The following is a 19665-nucleotide window of genomic DNA, read 5'->3' as shown; positions in this document are numbered from 1 at the left end:
AATCATTGAAGTTCTCTAATGTTTAAAATTTTACAGAAAATAATATTAGCATTTAAAAAATAAAAGAACGTTAACTTATAAAGAAAAAAGTCAATAAATTAAAGTTTAAGAGTAAATAAATAAAGAAAAAAATTAATTCATTTAAAATCAACTAAATTAAGTTGAAGTTATTAACTTTTACAAAATAATAACGAGAAGGGCTACGAGTCTAACAAATATTTTAAAATTTAATGACATGTAATAATAGTACATACAATAATAAAAATAATAGAAACATATATACATGTTTCGACTCCAATCGGATCATTATCAATGTTTATTGAAAATTTTAATTTAACTTTTTAACTTTTACTTAACTTTTAACTTATTACCTATATATAATTACTATCCAACCCTGGTTTCAAGTATTGCAAAAATTCGTAGCTATATCTGCAAATTTATCCTAAGTTCCTCACAAGCGTTAAATTTATTCAAAATATATACAAAATATATTCTGAATCCTATAGTAAGTGTAATACTTCAACAGATTATTAAATTAAAATAAATTCAATTTGCTTATTATACAAAGTATATAAAGTTGCTTCTTCGATCAATTTTATGATATTCATCAAAAGAAAATTAATTCTTGTTTAAAATACATATTAATGAGTTTTTTTAAAATTTGTAATAAATATATTTGGAGATTGTTATCAAGAAAATATTCTTTGTTAAAGATAACCATTACTTAATAGAAAGAAAATTAACTGAGTAATCACTTTTCTTAGCAATAAAATGATATTTTTCTATGTGTAAAGGTTAATAAGCGCCTTCTAAATATGGACCTGCATGTTTCGCAAAACTACAGCCGACAACGCCAAGTAAAACAAAACATGTGTAAATCTCAGGCGGTACAATATTAACATCGGAAGAAGAACGACTGAAAATCTATCGTCTCCCCATCTGCGAAAAAATTGGAAAACGTGGAGAAATTTGAAATACTTCCGCGCTCCAGTTATCACCCAGTAGTTATCAGATTCATCATCGGAAACCAAAAACTTTTCAAGGCGCCTTTTGCACGCGATAGTACCGTTAAACCGCGGACACTCCCGTCCCGTACCGTCACCGCCGTTCAGAGTTACAACCCCCGTGCTTCCTGTATCTCCCCTGACATATGCGACACCCCCGCGTAGATCTGTAATCGTAACAGCTCTGCGTGTGTGTCTATAACGGTCCTATATTGGCGTCGAGTAGCGACCGAGTGAGGGCAATCTCGCTATTGATTGCACCTTGCATCCTACCCGACCGATCCCCCACGTCGCCTCACCACCCACCGTCCCAACCTATTTCACCCCGCCGCCACTCCACCCCGGCCACCCCAATTCCATCGTCCTGGTCCCTTTCAATCCGCCACCAGCATCCCGCCACTGCCACCCCCTCATCCCATCCATCCAACAGCCTTTCCTCTCCCGCCACAGTGTCCTTCGCCCCTCTTCTCACGACCCCTCTCGAAATAACGACGCCTATTTTTGGTGGGATATCACAACGGTCTGGACTAGCTCGCGCTTATTGCGATCCTCTCTCTCTCTCTCTCTCTCTCTCTCTCTTCAACATCAATCTTGTTAATTAATTCGTCTCTATTGGGATACATCTCAGGCATCAGAGTTGCGGCTGCGTCGCGACGCTCGAGTGTTCCGAACTCCCGCATGTTCACGCGAACTTTCGTTCGGACATTGATACACACGAAGTTGGAACTTTGGCCTAGATAGAAACATGGACGTAGCGCAGATATAAATCATCAATCAAAACAGTTAATAGTTACAAGTTTGTAATCATATTATTCGTTACATAAATAATGACATTGTTATTATAGCCACTCTAGGAGCAATTTATTGGAGATACATTGGTTAAACGTTGGGGATATATTAGACCAGTATTATGCTAACATTTGGCCAATATCGTGCCAATAATTGTGTTATTAGGTCAGTTAGATAACATTTTGTTCGATACAATAAAATTAATAAATGATACTTCTCAATCGTTACAAGTTTGTAATTGTATTATTCGTTACATAAATTGATACATGACATCGTTATTATAATTACTTTAGTTAGCAATTTAATGGCGAAAATTGAAGATACATTGGACTAATACTAAGCTAACATTTGGCCAATATTGTGTCAATAATTGTGCTATTAGGTCCGTTAGGATAACAATTTGTTCCATACAATAAAATTTATAAATAATATTCTCGTTTGTCCCCACACGAATTAAATCAATACATTTTTGTTGTCAAAACTTTATTTATGTATGTACTTAATAAATTAGTAATAATTTATGAAATTATAGTATGTTATCGTATTTAAAAAGATATAAGTTTTTAATATTTATAGGTTTGGTCAGCAATATTTCGTTTTCTATAAAGGAATATGTGCACCATATCTTAAACTAAAGAAGTGTTCGAAATTCGCTGCTGGATACATTGTCACCGAGCTGCTTTAAACTCGAGGAGTCATTAGAGACATTTCCGAGAGTTCTTGGAACTTGTCACACGAGTTGAAGAAAAGGGCTGTTCTTGTGAGCGAACACTCTTTCTTATGGTAAAAACTGCTCCCTTTCACGTATGATAAATATACCCGTCACGAAAAGCTGTACAGCGCTTTACACGAAGTCTGTCCGCGATAACGCTCGTATACGTCGCCCGTGATGTGATACCGACACGAAACGAAATCAGCCGGACACGTGATATAATCTCTTTAACGAGAGATCACCAGCGGATTTATGTCGCGGAAAGACATAAATGGATATAATCTAACCACACACTGTCCCTCTGTACACAATCGAAAAGGACGATTTCGTTAAAAAGATAAAGGAGAATTTGAAATATATTTATTGCGAGATTTACTAATTTAATATAATGCATAACAGTTATTAAAACAATGAAGAAACATTAAAAAAATAGAAAGTTTCGCTAAAGTATCTAAAAATTTAGCTATATATAGATCTGAAAATAATGTGTTTAGACTATCAAAACAATTAAATAATTAGTACGATGTTAAAACTGGTTGCTAAAGTTAAAACTGCGACATTGTCATCAACATTTAAGCGTTCTACATAATTATTTTAATGATCCAACAAAATTATTTTCAGATCAGTATCTAGTTGAATTTTTAAAGATATTCAGTCAAACCATTATTTCCATAAAGAAATAAATATATGACAATTCAATATCACATAAAAAAGAACAATTTTACTGAATCTAAAAACTTAGTTAAATGTAGACTGAAAATAATTTTGTTGGATTATCAAAATAATTATGTAGGACGCTGAAGCTAGTTATTTTCAGATCTGTAAGTATCTCGTGAAATTTTTAAATATTCAGCAAAACCATTCTTACCGTGAAGAAATAAATATATGACAATTCATAATTATGTAGGACGCTGAAGCTATAGTTACTTAAATGTCAAAACCTTTTGTTCACCATTCTTAAATTTTTTACATAATTATTCTGATCTAACAAAATTATCTTCGAATCTATATCTAGTCAAATTTAGATATTCAGCAGAACCATTTTTTCCGTGAAGAGATAAATATATGACAACGTAATATTACAGGGAAAGAATAGTTTTACTGAAATATTTAAAAATTTGGCTAGATACAGTTCTGAAAATAACTTCGTTGGATCATCAAAATAACTACGTAGGAAATTCAAGTATGATGAGAAATGTTACAAACAGTTTTGACATTTTAGTAATCAGTTTGAGCGTCCTACATATTCATTCTGATGGCCTAGCAAAATTATGTTTAGATCTGTATCTACCAAAATTTTTGGAAAGATATTTTTAGTCAAACCGTCCTTTTCATGTAAGGTGCTCAACGAAGACGAAAGACATTGAAGCTAGAGCAGTAATAATATTGGATTTTCGGAAATCATTTTCGATTCGCTGAATATAAATTGTACGAATCGTTACAACACGTTTACGTAATTCAGGCATTTATATGACGCTGTGTGAAGTCTGATGATAGTCGTAGTTGATTACCCCGATTTATCCGCCCGACTACACTTGACGTTACGTCAAATTAAACGAAATCATATAATTTCATTATGGATATGGCATGGTAACAGCTCTGCCGATTCGTTTCCTCCAAGACTCTAGAAACAAGGTTGTCCTCTTCTTGTTTTCCGCAAGGATAGATACTCTTATTCTCCCCCTCATTGAAGATATAGGGATTGAAGGGAAACGCACCTTCGGGCCGATAAGAATAGCGATCCCTTATCCGCAACATTGGCATTAAGGAGATATATCGAAAGTTGTGCGGCTCGATAGAGTATCCGGAATTTCGTTCAATTCCATTACTGATCCGTGATCGAATTTGCTCTATATCTCGATGCTGAGCACCTAACTTGATCTGCATTATGAGACCCAGGCGGAAATGCTGTAATTTATAGAATCGATCCATTAATGGAATACTGTACAAATCTTCCGCGCGCTCGTCCCTCACGAAAACCTTTTCTCCCTATCTTCTCTCTTTCACATTGTCAAGATATTTCAATTGTACGCGATGTGTTTTGTCAATTTTTCGATACTTAATATTAAATAACTCAATAAAGTTCGTAGATTAAGATTCTGCCTGCACATCGCTCGAAATTAACTAATAATAATATTTTGTTGTTTACACAGTAAAAAATCGTGTGTCCATACGTAGAATTTTTCTTGTGTTACCACATTTTGATTATTACTTCAATGTAAAATAAACATACAACTGATATGTTATTATTTTTGTAACATTTAGATTCATGTCACCTTTCTAACTTAACAATTGCGTATATCAATTAAAAATGGAATATTATTTTGAGTGTTTTTAACACAATTGTTTCAATTAATCTATATATCTCAAAGTTAATTTAACATCTAAGAATTTTTTCATTCACATTAAATACGAACAAAAATGTTTTATTAACATTTTTTTACGAGTTACTGCAACTACTCTTCTATGTACTCTACTTATTTTATATGTTAGCTTTAACCTTAAAGTTAAAGTAGCTCACCCTTAAAGTCAAAATAACAAATATAAATGTAAAATATAATGTCAATTATTTAACATTACTATTTCGTTAAAATAAATAACATAAGACGAATGAGTTACTTTAACTTAAAATTTAGAGCGGATCTCCTGGGATATGTAAAAAATGTTAAAATTAACATTTTCTTTTTTACTGTGTATTGGCAATTGTTTGAAGCTGAAAATTACCAAAAATTCTGGTTTGCTTAGTAATTTTTGCTTTTTTTGTACTTTTTGTAATTTAGATTTTTTTTTTTAATTTAACTCTTAATATATACAATTTAATCATTCGTATCCCATGTATTTTTTTTGGTTTGAAATACCAAGGGCACTTGATTAAATAATGATCTCTATTTTTTTTATGCGCATACCTACAAATATTTTCTGAAGATGTTAAAATAATTATTTAATCATTTTAATATCCTTACAAAAGTGATGAAAATTAACCCGGGACACAAACGATTCATCATGTGTTTTAAGAGACCAGAAAATTATCGTATGTACTATACTATATATAAGAGTTAATATCTAAAGATTACATTGGCATTTTGTGAAAAACAAAATTAAAAATTGATCAATAAATTTTACTATGCAAAATATATTTGTCAGACTAAGAGCATATGAACATCGATATAGAAAGTAATACTATGCTTATTGGATCATAAGTGTAATAATCACCTTCTATTTTATTAGAATGATAAAACATTCATCAATTTAACGTCTGCCTAGTTGCCCCCCCCCCCCCGCTTAACCAAATCTTAATGAATAAATAATATAATAATGCACTATATTTATGCGCTCTCAAAATCTACAAAAAAATTTTACGCTCATATCGTTTAGCTAAAAAAAAATTTTTGTGGCAGGGCTGAATGGGCTGCCAATTAGTTCCCCACGTGTTAATAACAACCAATTTAGAAAATCAAATACACAAGATACAAATACACTTAATTTTTCAAATCGGTTGTTTTTAACACGTGAGAGGGCTGACTGACAGCCTACTCACAAAAAAATTTTTTTAGCCAAACGAAAAGAGTGCAAATATTTTTTTGCGGATTTTGAGAGCGCATAAATAGCGCATTATTATATAATTTATTCATTAAAATTTGGTTAAGTGAGGAGGGGATCAGCTAGGCAGACGTCAATTTAAGAAAAGTAAAGATAGGAGTGTCCCTATTCTCCTTCAAAGAAATATTCGAGGGAGATCCTTTTGGAAAATGAAGGGACAAACTTTGGAAAAAAGCTCGGAAATTATAAAAGTCGGTATAATCGATGACCGTTTTTCGATTGATCTTTCTTGGTTTTGAGCTTGCTCCTCTGCGAAACGTGCATACCATTGTATCGAAGGTGGACAATTTGTTTTCCATTTACACTTTTTATCATTGCTTGATCATATTTTGTCGATGACACATTTTATGACGCGCACTTTATTACACTCGATATCGTAGACCATTTCATTGCGAAGGAAAAGCTGTTTAAATCCCTATCGATTCGATAGCTAATTATGACTAAAAGTACATTTTAAGAAAGCATTGTGTTGTGTTGTGGAACATTGCTGCGGAATATGTATGAATAAATATTCATAAAAATATTTAAACAACTTTTCCGATCGTGAAATAATAAAAAATAAGATTATATTGTATATGTAATGTAAATTGAAAATCAAGATTTAAAAATATATATTTTGTATATCTGTTCATTTATTTATTTATTTATATTTTTATCTTTTATTTTAATTTATTTTATTTATCTTTTTATTTTAATTTATGTAATTTCTAATGTTATTTTATTTACGTATTGTTTCTCGTTTTATTTTCTTTTGAAGAAGATTTCATTATTTGTCGACATCATATCTTTGTATTTTCTCGGCAGATAACGCATAAATCTTCGTACAAGCCGTGACAAATTGATCCATTCATCAAATAGCGGCGTTCCGCGATTTTCAAGTAAATTTATCGACAAAAGCGTATTAATACGTTCGCGATGTACGCGCGATATGTTTTCACAAGGGAATCCCTCCCTCCCTTATTCTCATTGCAACTTTTCGCAGCGACTATTGTCGGGCTGGATTAATGTCAAACTTCGTCCCTATTAACTTTACCCTCGACTCAACACTGATTTATGAGCGTCGATGCGCAGAGATGTGCCAAGGGTAGCATAGAACACGATGGAGCTATGGACTGAAACGGAATTTATGAGAGATTTGTATTCAGGGAAAGAGAAAAGAACTAAGCACCGCTAACAAGACTTACGACTTTTCGCAGCCGGCATATATAGATTGCCAGTTATTCTGATTTTTCATATTCACGTAATATTCACGAGAAATACTGTCATCAATAATAATTTTCCGATAAAGAATATACAGGATGAAAGAACCGTCGCGTTAGTGTAAAGAATTGATATTACTCTTATCAAAATGTAGTAAATTAAAATCTCGAAATATCAAATTGGAAAATCGATCGCTTTCAAGACGTGGTTTGTCTTCATTGACAGCGATAGTATCAGAATAATGTCGGTGTGTCAGTTCTTTTGATCGATAACAGTATCATAATCAACATTATACATATCTGGAAATTGGGAAATTGGTGAGAGATCAGATTTTTATCTTATTCTAACAATTTTTCATCATCCCGATTGTCAGACTGCTATAGAGGAACATTTTATCTTTTTCACAGCAAAGTTAATTTTCCCATTCATTCTTATATAACTATACATAAGTTATAGAAAAATTTCCAACTTAAAATTAAATCGGCGTCATTAAATTTAAGAGATGAATGAAGCTACCTGAACTCTATATATACGAAATGTATGCACGGAAAGAACGATTTTGCTAAAATATCTAAAAATTTAACTCAATAGATCTGAAAATAATCTTAATAAATTATCATAATTATTTTGATTTAATAATCTTATTAAATAAATAATTATGTATGTGAAACTCAAATATGTGTTGAATATTCTACATAAGGTTTCTAGTAACCAGTTTAGAACATCCAATAAAATTATTTTTAGATTTGTATCTACACTGAAAAAAGAGTTTGGTAACAACTGCCGAATGTTTAGTGAAATAAAATGCCAATTAAATGTTTGATTAATGTAACTAAAAATTATTTTACTTTCGTAAATATTTAGTAAGTATTACTAAATAGTAATCGTTTGATAATATTTACTAAATATTTAGGAAAGTAAAATAATTTTTATTTATTTCAACCGAACATTTAATTGGCATTACTTCACTCGAGATTTCACTAAACATTTAGTAGCTGTTACCAAACTCTTTTTTCAAAAAAAATGTACCTAAATTTTTAAATACTTCAGAAAAATCGTTCTGTGTACCAGTACCAAGTGGGTCGGCGTTCCGATATTTCGGGGTCAAAGTAATCACGGGCAGCGTCATCAGGACTTTTATCACCGTGTTACACGCGCCTGTGACACGCTCGCGTTCCGCGCAATTTGCGCCGACGAAACGCACTGACGAAACGCCAGATCAACGAACAATTTGCAACCGGCCATGTTGTCGCGCTTCCGTAACAGCGAGGAAGTTGACAAATGGCGCACTAATTACGCATTAATATCTCAAACGAGCGGCTGTCGTTCCATTTCGCTGAAAGACCATTTCCTAAATGCACGATGTAAATTGCAGCTCTTTATAACGCTCACAAGACACGCTTCTGTTTGACTTCTCGGGATCTAGGTAATTCCATAGATAAAATTACAAGACGTGAGATTCAAGGAATGTAATACTTATCTGTTAGAGAAAGAAATGAGAGACGTACAAAAATCAATAACAGTATGAAATAATTAAAGTAGAGTACAGTAACATCCTTTATTTGATAGTTCCATAAATTTAAAGATCCGAGTAAAACAATTTATACTATTTATAGGCTTACGAATCATCAAAGGATTCCGCATTAACTGTAGGTATGAAAAATTGGGTTCCGGTGATATGAATTAATTTTCATATAATTTATAATTTAGTGAATAGAAAGGGTTATATGAAGAGCAGAATTCCAAAATGTATTTTGTTCAAAATTTCATTTTTTTAATTAGAAATGGTGTAATGTTTAGTATTGAAGGACTTATACTATAAGCTATTCTAAGATGTTCAGAAAGCATTTTTTCATCATTAATTTATATGCTGAAAAAATATAGACATTTTGAAGTGCATTATATTTCCTAACTAGAGACCAACAAAATACATTTGTTTAACATTTTTAACAATTGTTTAGCAATTTTGTTCAATATTTCACATCCTACTGATTGACATATTGTTATTTTCTGTAAAGTGTGTAACTTTCTTGTGTGCGGAATTTTTTTCTTTCTCGTTTTCTGAAAACTATAAATTTTTGACAAAACGCATTTTGAAAGTCTGCTCCTTATATATAGAAGATATTATATACAATCAATATAATGCTTAGTTTTCAAGCTATGGAATATCAAAGATGTTTTGTAACGCAAATTTTACATCTTCGATACATCATAGCTTAAAAACTATTCATTATTGATCCTTGTGTCTATAATATCTTTTTGTTCACCATCTTATAATTTACATTAATAAATGTGCAAACTAACTCACTGGCACTTAATTTTCCATATAATTATTGGGGTCCTTTGAGGATCTGCGAACCCTTAGCTATATCTATTAAACCGCCCTCAAATTATCGGCTTTTTGTCGAGCAAATGTCTCTATTTACGGCTGTACTTTGTAAAGACGAGAATCGCCTTTTCCGAAACGCATGTCCGCGTCGATAAACGTTTCACATCACTGCTTGGCCCATAAAACGGCGACATAAAAAGGAAGATATTAAACGATGATACCCCCAGATGTCCCTCTATCGTACAGTCGATACTACGTAGTCAATCGTTTTTATCACTCTGAATGTGTACGACTGGAAGGTCCACACGCCAGATTCTTCTTTCCGGACACGTAGTACGTGTGGAAGGGGTAGGAATGCGAACGCGAGAAAGGAATGACTTCATACGAGAAACACTTTATAAGAAAGTACCCTCGACTCGAAACGACATAGGGCGCTGCGTTGAAGGTGAATAATTGATTGCATGATATCCCGCGGGAAAATTTAGAGCAGCGAGACGGAAGACGGGGAAAGCTCATCGGACGAAGTGCAACGAGATCTGCCACGAGGATAAGCCGCATCGAACGTTCCGTGAATGAACTGTATACGGTGACGAAATAGTCTCGAGGGATATTAATAAGCGATAACGCGCCGGGCAGATTAAGCGCCTTAATAAATAACTGGGGAGTATGCACTTTCGCGTCGAACATTTAATCTTCCCGGGATAGAGACCGACGTATTAATCTAATTATTTATTTAGTGAATTTGCATTTTTCAAGGGAAGATGTGCTCACCCCTGAGGAGAAATGCTGGATGATTAATATCATCCGGTGATATTTCAACGCATAAATTTTTATTTCTACTTTCTACACTTTTATCTTGAAGGTGCGCGTAACCACGATTTTTATAACTCTTAGGTGCTACGCTGTAAGTTTTTTGGCAGTGCACGGAAAAAAAAGATTAGTTGCAGCAGCAAAAATTTGCGTGTGGTAGCTAAATTTCAGTCGTACACTGAAAGAAAAGATTGGCTGTTACAACAAATTAGATGGTAAAATATGGCATAGCATTTTTAATTGGTTGCAACAGTCAATTTTTGGTTATTGCAGCCAATTGTTGATGTTAGCCTATCCGCGATGTCAGTATAGGATTTCGATTGGCTAACGCAACCAAAAATTGATTGCTGCAGACAATAAAAAATGCTATGCCATATTTAACCATCTAATTTGCTGCAGCAACCAATCTTTTCTTTCAGTGTAACATATGGATACCTAACGTCATATCTGCGAGGTCTAATTTCCATTAGCTGCGCTGAGAAACCCATTTAGTTGAATCAATTAATTTCTTGTTTGGATATGGGCAAACAAATCCTTGGTTGATACAATAAAATAATTTAGTTGAAACCAAACATTTGATTATTGTAAACAACTTTATCAGATATCAATGTCTATCAGAAACAAGTTTGTTTCTAATAGACATTGATATCTGATATTGATATCTGATTTGAAATGTTACAATAACCAAATGCTTTGCTTCAACTAAATTATTTTATTGCATCGATTAATTTCTTGTTTGGATATGGGCAAACAAATCCTTGGTTGATTCACCTAAATGGGTTTCTCAGTGTGTGAGGCCTAAATATTATCATTGCAACAGACAAGCATTTTGCTATTACGTCGATCTATTGATCATTGCAGCAAACGTTTTCTGTGTAGCAGACAATTTGATAGCAAGTACAGTTTCAGCAAACCATATTTATCTGTGGATAGAGACAATTTTCTTTTACACTGACATATCCGATAACTAACTTCATGCTGTTAAATAAATTGATCTGTAACAGACATGCATACTTTGCTATCACGTCCTTATATTAGCTACAGCAGGAAATCCTTTTATGTATTAGCAAATTTCATAGCTATAGTATAGCTAATGCAATTTCAGCTAATCAGAATTAGCTGTAGTCAGCAACATTTTTTTTCCGTGTATACTTAACTTCCGTATTTGAGGAAGACTCAGATCCAGAGTCAAAATGTTTGCAGTTCTAACGTGAGAAATTTCTGGATCCGTCGATATCTCCGATGATGCAGTTTTCGCGTTTACGTCTTTCCGCGCGTCTCGCGAAGGCAAGATTTGTATTTACGATTCTGGTGAACGGCACGTGCTACGAGATGCTGGGTACAAGTTGGTCCCAGGAGAATATCAAGTTTATCGAAGTAATAACAAGATACACACTCGGGTCACATCCGTGGCCGCGGCTCGTTGCCAAATATCCGAAGTGTTCATCCCCCTCTATGTTTGCCCGAAGGGGGCTAGTCCGGATGAGAAATGGACGTCCGTCGACACACAAGCGCGTATATATACCCGCATGCACGTGCATACGTGCCACACGTGAACACGCGAACGCGAGGATGAGGAGTGGCTCGCCGTCTGCGAGCGACAGGCCACAATTGCATATATGCATCGGCAATGCAATCGTGCACTAACTCGTGGAGTTAACAGTGGCGGACGTTTTGAAGATTATCACTACACGACGACACGATGAAGACGATATCGCCCGTGTGACTTTTTCGCAGATTCACTTTACGTGTGCAGTCGCGACACGTGTAATCCCCTTCCCAAGTGGTGAAATTCACCCGGATTTGCGGCGGAGAGAATTTTATGGCGCAACTTGTTATATATACGTGCGTGCGTGACCCGTCGTCCTCGATTTTTCCATTCGTGGTACTGTTATCAGAACCAAAGATGGATACTTTTCTATATGTGATTCGTCACGAACAATATACAACGGGATAATGTTACGTGCCCGATAATGGCACTGTCTACTTCGTAAGACAAATACTTACGCTGTCCATTTTACGACAGGAACTTTATATGTATAATAAAAAGAACGGTATTCTAATAAATACTACACACAGAAAGAATCATTTTTTTAAAACATTTAAAAAAATTTAACTATATACGCGAAAAGAACGATTTTACTAAAGTATATCTAAAAATTTAGAAAAAGATCTGAAAAGGACTATCGGAATAATTAGATATGGAGGACGCTCAAGTTGATTGCTTGAATGTCAAAATTTTTTACCGCATTATTTATTTTGTTTAAACTTTTTACGTATTTAATTATTTTATTTTTTTCCTATATTATATGTATATAACTATTTTAATGGTTCAACAAAATTATTTTCAAATCTATAAGCTAAATTTTTTAATTTTCAGTAAAATTGTTTTTATTGTGTATTTATACAGCACAAATCATTCCAACACTGCAGCAATGTTACTACAATATTAAGTTGAAATTTTGCTGCAATATTACTGGAATGTTCTGTGCTGTATGTATGGGTAGATACAGATCTGCAAATAATTTTATTGTGCAAAATAATTATGTAGGATGCTCAAATACTGCAAGAGGTTTTGCATTTTAACAACCTGCTTGAGCGTCCTACATAATTATGTTGACGATTTAAATAATAATGTTCAGATTTGTATCTAGATAAATTTTTGGATACTATAGTAAAACCGTTCTTTCTGTGTAGCTATATTGTAATTGAACGCTTATTAATATTTAGGTACTAAAATCTTTTCGCAATATAATTATTATATTGTTACTCGAAATTTGCATCAAATTATTAGCCGCTAATAATTTATTATCCATAAAGAGACGTGTGTCGCGACTCGAATAACAATACCGCGATTGAAACCAGCTATATCCGCGATTGAAACACCTGACATTGAATTGTTATACAAGATTATATGTGAGAGCGTCAATACATTTGCGTATAACACATACAAATGCGCCTGACAACTATCATTGCACCCGGTGCACATGTACACGAAAGAGAAGTGGTCGGTGTCTGCACACGACAAGCTGCAACTCCATACGCATCATTTCGATGGTAATTCGACGGTGTGCAAAATGATGACAATATCAATTCCCGTGACACGTTCGAATGAATAATGCCCTGCCCGTTAGAGACATAACGCGCATTTACCGCATTTTTCATCGAGAGTACCCTCGTCATCGCTGCTGAAAACGTCGGCAGTTTCTGCCATGAGAAAGAGAGACACGCGAAATCCGGGATCGTAGAATACGAGAAAGCTTAAAAAATGCGCGCTCTGGGAATCCGAAAATCCATGCAGAACACGCCGAAAATCGTGTAGATCCTTTTTTACTAAATAAATTTATAAATTCATAGAATATTGTATTCCATCCAACATATATATGCCGTTAGTTTAACTAAAACAACAGACTTGAACAATTTAGCTCAAGAAAATTTATTAAATTTAACTTTAATTTATTATTTACTGAATGCATACGTTAATATAAGGACATCATTTACTTTAAAAACTAAGCAATTAAAAAATGGATTGATTTACATTTTGACAGACATACACAGGTTAAAAATATCAAAATTTTATATCTAATAATTTACATTAAAAATTAATAAAATTATTAAATGTTTACATAAAAAATTATAATTATAATTATACACATATAGAAAATTTTGCTTGGAAATTGAATCTGTAATTCTAAAATTTATTAATAAAAAGATCTGCGGATTAAAAAATTCTTAACAACCATTTAAGTTCAAATTTTTTTTTTTTTTTTTAGAAACATATTCAACGATAAGTGCCAACAATCCCACATCGAATTAGCATAAGAAAAAATTTTTTGTGAAACTTCAGAAAATAAGCGATCTCATCGATTCTAATAACTTTGACATATGTTGTCAAAGTTATGACTCTGAGTGATCTCCAACAAATTTTAACCATCGCTCGTTATTTGTTAAAAAATTATTAAGAAATAAAGTTAACAATATAAACGTGTTTAATTTTTCATTTCTTTTTAAAATAAAATAAAATAAAACAAACAAATTGTCTGTTTTAAATAGATTTTAAGATTAAAGATTTTAAACCTCTAGGCAGATGGGGTAGATGGAGTGGAGCGGATTATTTTCCACGCAAAGCGTGGACCACCCAATACTAAATATAGGCTGGGTTAGGTTATATTTTTTGAAAGGGACCGTCTCCTGCGGGGTGTCTGTACTGCCTCCATGCATATATTTTACAATGCAAAGCGAGGTTTATCCCACCTCGAAAAAAGTGAAGTAGATCTAGAGATGATTTTAATCGTCACTCGTTATGATCGTTAAAAAGTTCTTAACAAAAAAAGTTTGAAAAATGATGTTTTTTTTCTACTATATGAAACAGAAATTTTCTGCTTTAAAATATATTTTACGACTTTTCACGCGAAGCGAGGACCACCCAAACCTATGTTGACCTAACCCAACTTATATTATAGTATTGTGTGGTCCTCACTTCGCGTGGAAAGTCTTAAAATATATTTTAAAGCAGAAAATTTCTGTTTCATATAGTAGAAAAGAAACATCATTTTTCAAACTTTTTAACGAATAACGAGCGATGGTTAAAATTTGTTGGAGATCATTCAAAGTCACAACGTATGTCAAGATTATTGAAATCGACGAGATCACCTATTTTCTGAAGTTTTACCAAAATTTTAACGGCCAATAAAGTGCTTGAAATGTCATTAAACGAACTCTATAAATAACGAAGCTACGTCATCGTCACAATAATGTCAGAGTTTTGCGCCTCATAATTAATCGTTAACAAATCCAAACGATCTATATTTGAGCCGCGTGAAGAAAACGCCCACGAAGGGTAAGAGAAGACGAGATGGAGGAGGAATTTTTTGCAGTTATACGTCGGACAATAAATCGTTAAGCGACCCGCCGTTCACACGACGTGAGTGCTGCATACACGAGTGACGAGAGAGACGTGGCGACCGTCTGCATGCGACAGGGCTGAAGCTGCAACTGCTCGACGACGGTCGTCATATCCGGTGCACGTGCATCGCCATCGACCGTTGCAGTGCGAGGGACGCACGGTGATAATTATTGTGCTGTGATAATAGCGATGATAATAATTAGCGCATCGCGATTTGCGCATCGACCGCTTCGTACTTTCGACAAGAGGCTGTCACGCTTTTCTTCCTTCTGTTTTTCACTCTTTGTCTCTATGATGCTCATTCACGCAAATGTACCATAAATATGATTGTGGAGGGAAAACGAATGAACAAATATAATGAAAAATAGATCGAGTGCTATTTGCGATAAATAAACGAAACGACGTCCGAAAAAACGACGGTCGCAGTCGTCAAATTTGTCAACTCGACGTAAAAACGCGTTGTCGTAAACTGAGAATATAATAATAATACATGGCTATTATTTTGAGAGTAATAAAACGGATTATTCTTTTTATTCTCATGCAAAAGAATTTTATGATTAAATGTTACTAAATATAATAGTCTACTAAAGATTATTTAAATCTATTTACATTTCAATGTTAAAGAATAAAACTGTGTGCTATTCTAAAAATATAAAGTTTTTCTACCACATGAAATTGTTAAACATCAATATTTTCAATAATATCTATGATCGCCAGCTGTTCGAGATAAATGATACTATTTGCCGCGTTACAATATAAATCGTGTAGGTTCTCGTGCACAGTTTTTACATTCTCATCAATTCTCAATTACATCACTTAAGTGATGTAAAATAAAATTCAAATATGAATTCATATTCGAATTTTATTTTGCATTAAATTATTCATATAAATCGATGATATTCACGCACCTTCTTCTCGATTATTCAATGACGAGATCAATGACGAGATTTGTACCTAAAGTCTAAAATCACAGAAGTTGTCCCACAACCAAAATTAAGGAAGTTTCTTGGCAGGGCAACAGAATTTGGAAGTCCGCGGAATTAGAAATATTTTTCCACAGCGGGAACGGACCAACGAAATCCAGAGAAAGAAGAGAGAAGGACGCTTTACCACGGTTTATCCTGCCATGAATCGATTTCCGTACGCAAATGGCGCGGCGGCAATTTCCGCGTGAGAGAAGTTCTGTCGGCGCGCAAAACTTTCGCTCACGGATTTATCCCGCTGAAATGGCGATTCGTGCTGTAGAAAGCGACCTCACGACCAAGAGGTCGCGAATTTGCCGCGGAACATTGTAGTTGTGATCGAATTCATCGTACGAAACGCTTATTCTCCTTTTTTTTCATTTTTTGTTCAAAACTATTTCCAAAACAAATCCCATTTGTCCCAAAATAGCCCCAAAAACGGAATTAAAAAAAACGTAATATTTTCTAAATAATTTGTTTTGTATTTCAAACAAGAATTCGTATAAGAATTTTATTGTATTAAAGAAATTTTTAATATTTTATTTCAAAAAATATTGTAAAAATTGTAAATATTTAATAACTGTAAATATCGTAAAAATTGTTATTTAAAAAAAAATTCACGTTTTATAAAAAAAAATACATGGTTCTACTATTAAAATAATCAAAATATCTAAAATAAAAATATCTAAAATCTAAATAATGAATAGCAATATTCAAATATCAATATCTAGCTTCTACTTACATCAATGATAATACATTGTAAATTCATAATAAAACATATCTAATTTTTTATTTCATTTCTATAGATCGCTCAATATATCGTAATTTAACTAAACCACTAAAGTTAAATCAAAAAATGTAAATTTGACATTGACTTGAATATAAATTTAGTTTATTATTTACTAAATGCGTGCATTAATATGAACGTCGATTTCTATGAAATTAAGGAATTAACCATAGAAATGAATTAATTTACACACAACAGTTAAGAATAACAAAATGTTATTTAACACAAAGGATTGAGTTACTATTACTCTTTGAAGTCTATAGAGTGTATAGTGACTGACTTTGCTAAAACATCAAAGATCAGGCGTGGCACGCATTCGATGCGCTGCGAATTCCATAAAAATCATATCAGCGGACGGCCGTAACATCCCTGATATCTTTTCGCCTAGAAATCCGATCACGTGTTCAATCATATCGGCGAACGAAAATCGACATAAATGACAGCGCCGTAAATGATGACGCAGTAGCGAAATCCCGACACCGTAGTCTCGTACGCGGCGTTAAAGTAAAATCCTGAGTCGTAAACCTCCATTTGACTGCACGTAGGATGCACCGTGGAAACGTGAGAAAGTTTCGCCGATAAAACTGCGACTGATAAAGACGTCTGACGCATTGAAATTTAACCGATACACCGATGTGATTCTCTAATTCGCCTAATGGAAATTAAAAATAATTACGAGGTATAATGGACAGATAGAGGTATTTAAAGTTACTTTTTATACACTAGGAAAAAAATGTAGTACCTTTTGTAGTTTTATAATCGGATATTGGCTGTTTAAAATTTTTTATGTTATTGATACATGCAAAATAACAAACGTTATTTTGATTCTTTTTATTGATTCTATTAATTATGGTTTTAATATTTTATTATATTTAGTCAAATTTGTTGTTGTTACAGCAAATTTTTGACTCACAGAACAAAATGTTTTTTCTACCATAGTAACGCAAACGAATTTACAGTGCGTGTGATGAGAATTAAATTAAAAATCTTGGATTAGATTAAAAATTTATATATTATCCTAATACACGAACAGAGAATTACTAAAATTTCTAAAAACGTGTATTTTAAGTAGGGTAAACTCGGGTATGATGGCCATAGTTTTTTAAAATGCAAAGACATACATTTATTCTTGTTACTTTTTAACAATATTTGGGATATTACTTTCACTGAAGCTTAAAGTAACAAATACTATCGAAATTAAAGAGAAAATACTTAACAGAACTTTAATTTTATCAAAATATTACAAAGTATGCATTGGCCTTCTTATCTGACTTTTAGGGAAAAGATGGCCATGTGATATTAAGAAAGATAGTCATAGTATTTGTAAATAAATAGTGAAAATAAAAGTATTAATTATAGGTCACTTTGCAATTTACGTACTTTTATTGTGTATGTAATGTTGATTATGGCAGCTTAACTATAATTTATTAGATACTATAACAGTTTTTAGCAGACACGTGCAAAACGTTGCAGATAGTCGAAAGAAAAAATATTAGATAATATTTATAATATTGTTATTTTGAACAGTGTATTCATATGAACTACTGTAAATATTGATTATCTTTAAGAATGACTATAAAAATGCACTATTTATCAATTATTGGAGAAATTATGGCCTATGGCCATCTTTTCCATATGGCCATAATACCCTAGTTTACCCTAAATACCTATACAATGGTATAAAGTAATATCTTTGCAAGTGAGTAATGTGCCGCGAATAATTTTTCAGAAGGCTTGGCAAGAGTTAACTGCGAGTAAGCTAACGCGATAATTTAGCATGACGCATAAGCGTTTCGCGCGACCGGTTTGCGGATTCAATTATTTTGCACTCTGGTCCATTACTAGACTCCCTCGAGATTAAGACCGGGTGTGGTTTTTAGGGAATAAAACCGCTTGTAAATCCGCGTTTCCCACTCAACTACGCCATTGTCGTCGTAGTCATCCTCGTCGTTTTATACTTACAATCTGAATTTTAATTCGTCGTGCGGTTAACCGGAATTTAACTCGCTGTACTACATTGACTTAGCGTGACTTAGAGGCTGCTCACGAGCTTAACGTCATCTTCATGATTCTCTACGTGAATGTTCTGTTTATATCATTAATCCCAGATCATCAACGCCCAACAGAACAGAATCTGGTGCTTTATCACCTCTGTTAATCAAAATATTTCTCACACGTTTGCTTGTCTTGAGAGATTATGAAATAAACTTACGTTTTATAGATCTTACATAACAGATATTATCTATAAAAAAAGTATATCCTTTAATTTAAAAGTATTAAAGATAAAAAGTATTATGGATATATTATGATCAATTTAATCTAATTGCAATGTACATTTGTCATACAAAATATCTCTGAACAATTTTATATCATAAATAAGATTTGCTTTCCAATAAAAATTGAAGCTCCTTATTTTATGTGTACATACATCTACGTTAATTTTAGTTAGGTCAGTTTTTAATATCTCGTACGAACTCATCGTCCTTATTAAATATAGCAACAGGATTAACGATTATACTAAAGAGGTAAAAAAATTTCGAGCCAACGGATACAAATTATCTCGCCT

General features: G+C 33.2%; 1 protein-coding gene across 1 annotated transcript in view; it reads right to left on the bottom strand.

Annotated features, from left to right (window-relative positions):
• Window positions 1-19665, bottom strand: part of Mid1 (calcium-permeable channel component Mid1) — a 105952-nt gene that overhangs the window by 50343 nt on the left and 35944 nt on the right. The gene's annotated exons all lie outside the window — the stretch shown is intronic.

Source organism: Trachymyrmex cornetzi, unplaced genomic scaffold, assembly GCF_001594075.2.
Source record: "Trachymyrmex cornetzi isolate Tcor2-1 unplaced genomic scaffold, Tcor1.1 scaffold1060, whole genome shotgun sequence".
Classification (NCBI taxonomy): Eukaryota; Metazoa; Arthropoda; class Insecta; order Hymenoptera; family Formicidae; genus Trachymyrmex; species Trachymyrmex cornetzi.
This window is presented reverse-complemented; position numbering and strand designations above follow the sequence as displayed.